The sequence below is a fragment of the Chrysochloris asiatica genome, unplaced genomic scaffold (genome assembly GCF_000296735.1).
Source record: "Chrysochloris asiatica unplaced genomic scaffold, ChrAsi1.0 scaffold00117, whole genome shotgun sequence".
In the NCBI taxonomy this organism is placed as follows: domain Eukaryota; kingdom Metazoa; phylum Chordata; class Mammalia; order Afrosoricida; family Chrysochloridae; genus Chrysochloris; species Chrysochloris asiatica.
Genome location: NW_006408635.1, coordinates 2,179,802 through 2,185,830, shown reverse-complemented (window position 1 = coordinate 2,185,830; position 6,029 = coordinate 2,179,802).

Genomic DNA, 6,029 nt, shown 5'->3' with positions numbered 1-6,029 from the left:
AACAAAAAGCAAACAAGAAAAGTTCAAGGCCTGCTCTTGGGCTTAGTATCTGTCAGCCGTTTGGTTTTAAGTGGAATCTGTCTCTAAATTTTGAGGAGATCTATGCATATGCGTAGTAGAACCCTCCAAGGGTGGGGTTGGAGTATCCACCAGCTCAGGCATCCCTATAGTCACCAGAATCGAGGTACGCAGACAGCAAGGGACCAACAAAAAGGTACCAAAAAGAAAAAAAAAGAATGTCCACACCTCTATCTCTGTAGCTCTGTCAGGCATCTGTGACTGCTCTGATCCTTTCCCCGCTTGGCCCCACACAAAATGGCGGCTTCTGGAGCAGCTGAGTGTCCCGAACCAGGAAGCAATTGATTTCTTGCTTCTGCAACAAACTCCCCAGCTGTAAGTCTTCCAGCCTTCTAAATATTCCTTTATATGTGGTTCAGAGTACTGGGACCATTCCCTGAGCCTTCTTGGTCCTGTATTCTGTGTTGTTCTCGGCAGAGCTCATCACTACACTTCTACTCGATCTGCCATCTTTTTCCAGAAGTCCTTGTTGGCTAGATTTTTGTTGATATTTTGTTCAGTCTATCTTTATGAGTGACATAGTTTGTAATTTTCTTTTTTTAATGAATATTTGCATGGATTGGTATCAGAGTTGTATAGAAGGAGTTAGGAAGTATTTCTTCTTTTCTTATGTCCTGGAATAGTTTAAGTAGAATTGGTGTCAGTTCTTGTCTGAATGTTTGGTAGAATTCCATAGTGAAGTCATGTGGGAATTTTACATTTCTTTATTTAGTTGATGACATATTCAATTTCTTCTTTTGTTATGGATATATTTAGGTTTTCCACCTCTGTTTGTGTTATATTAGATGAATAATGCATTTGTAGAAATTTGTTTATTTCTTTTATGTTTTCAAATTTTCTAGAGTGCAGTTTCTCATAAAATTCTTTTAAAATCCTTTATCTCACTTGGTTCCATTGTAAAGTTATCTGTTTCATTTATTATTTTGTTTATTTATATCTTCTTATTTTTTTTCTTTGTCAATTTAGCCAGTTATTTGACAATTTTATTGATCTCTTAAAATGCTACCTTTTTGTAGATTCTACTTTTTCTATTTCATTTATTTCTGATTTGATCTTTGTTGTTTCCTTTCATCTGATTATAGACTTCTTTTACTGTTTCTTATCTATTTGTTAAAATTGTTGGGTTAAGTTATAGATTTTGGATCTTTCTTCTTTGCTGATGCACACATTTATGGCTATAAAATTTCTTTTGAGTATTGCTTTTCCTGTATCTAAGAGGTTTTGTGTGCTTTATTTTAATTTGATTTTACGAATTTTAATTTGATTTTAAATTTCTTCTATGATCCAGTAGTTTTAAAGGAAGGTATTCACATGCATTTAACTTTTTTCTTTGTGCTTTCTGTTATTGGTTTCTAGTAGTGCTGTAGGATAAGCAGTGGACTGCAAGGCCGATTTGAACTGCAAATTCTGTGGGTGAAACTCACCAGCTGCTCTTCAGAAACCCTATAAAGGGTTGCTATGAGTAGGACCGACTCAGTGGCACTGAACAATAACAACAGTATTGAAGATTATGGTCAGAGTACATGATTTGTATTCTTTTGATTGTTAAAAAATATATTGAGGCTTGCTTTGTTTTTTATAATATGATCTTTTCTGGCAAATTATATATGTCCATTGGAGACGAATGTGTGCTGTGCTGTTGTTAGGTGATGTTTTCTGTATGTTCTCTATGAGGTACAGTTGGTTGATTGTGTTACTTAGACTTTCTGTATCTTTAGTCAGTTTCTTTCTAGCTGTTCTGTCTGTTGTTGAAAGTGGCATGCTAAAGTCTCCTATTATTATTGTAGGACTGTCTATTTCTCTTTTCAGTTCAGTTAGAATTTATGTATTTTAAGATTCTAGTATTGAATATATAGATATTTATTACTGATATGTCTTTGGAATGGACTGATCCTTCCATTGTTATATAATGTTCTTCTCTGCTGCCTATAATGGATTGTGATTGAAAATGTGTTTTGTCAAAAGTTAATATTATTACCCCTGCTTCAAAAGGTGCACCAATGAAACATGGAAATCATCAAACAATGTCAATAATATGACATGGAAGAAAAATTCAATTGAATTGCTGAAGATAATTAAAAAAATAGTTGCAGATGTACCCCAATAGGTAGCTGCCAGAAATTCAAGATGTAGAACAAAGGCTATCATTGCTAATGTCAGATGGTTCTGGATGAAAAACAGATAATGCCAGAGTACCTTGTACTTTATTGACTATGCAAAGGCATTTGACTGTGTGGATCATAGCAAACTATGGATAGCATTGTGAAGAATGGGAATCACAGCACACTTAATTACGATCGTGAGGAATGTATACATAGACCAAGAGGCAGTTCTTAGAACAGAACAAGATATACTGGATGGTTTAAAATCAGGAAATGTGTACATTAAGGTTGTATTCTTTAGCCATACTTATTCAATCTGTATGCTAAGCAAAGAAGCCAAGAAGATGGATTACATGAAGAAGAATAAGGTATCAGGATTGGTGGGAGACTCATAAACAGCCTCTAGTAAGCAGATGACACAACTTTGTTGGAAATGAAGAGGACTTGAAATACTTACCGATGAAAATAGAGACTATAGCTTTCAGTATGGACTACACCTTAATGTAAAGAAAACAAAAATCCTCACAATTTAGTCAATAAATAAATGGAGAAAAGATTGCTGTTATCAAGGACTTCATTTTGCTTGGATCCACAATCAGTGCTCATGGAAATAGCAGTCAAGAATCAAACAATTTCTTTGTTTCTACTTATCTGAGTATGCCTTAATTTTACCACTATTTAAAAATAAATTGAAAAAAAAATCATATAGTTGTACTCTGTGTGTGCTACTCACACCATTGGACAGGGACTTTCTTTGGTGAGCAGGTCTGTCTCTGGGTCCGGGCTCCCTCCCTGCTCTGTGGACACCAGGATCCTGGGATTCTCACCCACCTTCCTGTTCTTTCTCTCCTTAGATCTACATCATGTCCCATTCCTCTTGTTTCACTCTGGATATGTGCACACAGTTTCTCGGTGGTTGGGAATTCCATAAAGTTGCTTTCCTGTGCCGCTTGGTTGGGATTGTTGCTAGTTTTGTCTCGAGATGGCCATACTGTGCTGAACCCAGGCCTGACAGGGGGCCTGTGCTTCATACCAGTCCTCATTGATGCTTTTTGATCGATCAGTTTCTTCCTCCAATCAGTGTTCAGTCTACTTCTCTATCCTTTCATTTGGTAGTCAATATTCCAGGAACGTGGTCTGTATCTATTTCATGTGGTTTGTGAGGTCTTTGCTGTAGAGGGATGGCATGATATGGCTGACTAATCCATCACTGTGGTTTCTCCTACTCTGCTTGCAAGCTTTTAAGACCCAGACACTATACAGCAAACTAGGAGATGGAACAGGAGCAGTGAACCTGTTGTTAACCCAATTTTCTTGGATGTTCCATGAAATTATGATCTGAATCCTCCAAACCATGAAACCAAACTCTGTGAGGTGTTTGGTTGAACATAAGAGGTCTTAGCAGCTAGTTCTGGCTTCTTAATATACTTTGTTTGGCTTGGCTGTCAAGCCGATTAAAGGTAAGTATTCTTTAACACAGCCAGAGTGTGTTGACCTAATTAATATACCTAAAGAATTTAGAATAACTCCCCTACATACAACTCTAAATATTTAAATTAGATAAGAAACTTTATTTTGTGAGACCCTTTCAGAAGCAGAGGTCACCTGGTGGCCTCTTCCAGTCTGTTTTACTTTATGGTTTCTTGATAGCAGTGTTTTTGAACTGTATTAAGCTTATTAAAATTGTTCAATACAGTATGAAAGCAGACCTAACTAGCACATCAATCATTTACATTTCCTTGCCCAAACTGGAAGCTATCCAAATGCCCATCAGCAGTAGAATGAATACATTGTGGCATATTCATACAATGGAATGCAAAACTGCAATGAGAACGAGGGAACTGCTGCTATTACTACATGTAACAACATGGCTGAGTCTCCCAAATATCCAGGCACACAGAGTAAATGCTACATGATTCCTGTTATATAAAGATATATATCTGCAAACACATACAAAAATTATGTGTGTGATGTTAGCAGTCGGAATAGCGGTTCCTTAGGGAGTTGCAATGAGTCAGAGGGGCAACAGGAAGTTTTGGCGATGCCTGTCATGTTCTGCGTCTTGCCTTGGGACTGCTTGTACAGGTGTGTTCATTATAAAAAAATAAAAAAATAAATCACTGTGTAGTTCATTCACGACATGCTTGTTTTCTACATTATGATAAATGGAGGCAAGATAGAAATTGTTAGACTTCATTTTGCATGGAGCCAACATCAGCACTCATGGAAGCAGCAGTCAAGAAATCAAGTGACGTATTGTATTAGGTAAATATAAGGAGCTCTGGTAGCATAGTGGTTACGAATTGGGCTGCTAATCTTATGGTCAGCAGTTCAAAACTACCAGCTGTTTCATGGGAGAAAGATGAGGCTTTCTGCTCCTGTAAAGATTTACAGCCTCAGAAACCCTATGCAGGGTCGCTATGAGTTGGAACCGACTCCACAGCACATAGCAACAAATATACAAGACCTCTTTAAAGTGTTTAAGAGCAAACATGTCAGTTTGAGTACTAAAGTGCACCTGACCCAAGCCATTATATTTTCAATAGCCTTATATGCACGTGAAAGTTGGATAGTGTATAAGGAACACCATAGGAGAGTTAATACATTTGAGTTATAGTGTTGGAGGAGAATATTAAAGGTACCATGTGCTGCCAGAGCAAAGAAATCGGTGTTAGAAGTACAACCTGAATGCTCCTTAAAAGCCAAGATGGCCAGACTTCATCTCTCATACGTTAGACATCTTATCAGAAGGGACCAGTCCCTGGAGAAGGATATCATGCTTGGTAAAGTGGAGGGACATGTCACAAAAGAGAGGGAGTCCCCAGTGAGATGGATTGGCACTGTGGCAGCAACAGTGGGCTGTTGCTCAGGCATAGCAGCCAATGTGAAGGTGGTGCCGAACCAGACAGTCTTTCATTGTTTTGTACACAGGGTTGCTATGGGTCAGAAGCAACTTGATGGCACCTAACAACAACAGTAACAACAACACATTTTGCTTCAGTAAAATATTTACTTACAAAATGAAAAATGAGGGAATAAATATGCATGAAGACTTTTGACAAACTGTTGCAAGGGATGTAAGTCATTATCAAGTAAACTTTTCCCCTTCCCACTCCACCCTGCCATTTTTTACTTGAAGAAAAAAATGTGTTTCCTTTCCAGGATCTTCATACTCTCAGCTGAAGGCCAAGTCCAATTTTAAGTCAGCAAAGTAGTTGGAAAGTTGAGAATATCCTCTCAGGAAATGGGTCTTGAATTGTTTGAATGTATTTCACAGGTTACAAAACAGCCTTGGTGGGAATTTCAGCTTCAGCATTTCATTGACTTCTAACTGAACTTTTCACAGAAACTCCAGTGAGTCACCATCTCTGGTAGTGACAATGAAATCAGGAGGAGTTTAGCAGCTGAGGCACAGAAGGGATCAGTTACCAGCCAGTTCCTCTTTGTTTTGGCTTTCCAAGAATTCAGATATTCCCCATGGGTTTTCACTTAGGGGATATCACTAAGGTGCAGAGAGGGTGACATCTGACTGTCTGTAAGATTTTCATGCAGTGTTTCATCAGAAATTTATTATATTTTAAATGAAGACATTTCTGTACTTAGTAATGACAACAAAGCCATTATTTCATCAGCCCAGCTTGTTGTTGTTGTTGTTAGGTGCCATCAAGTCGGTACTGACCCATAGTGGCCCTATGCGCAACAGAATGAAACACTGCCTGATCCTGGGCCAACCTCACAATTGTGGCCACGCTTGAGCCCATTGATGCTGCCACTGTGCCAATCCATCTCACTGGGGGTCTTCCTGTTTTTCTCTGACCCTCCACCTTACCAAACATGATATCTTTCTCC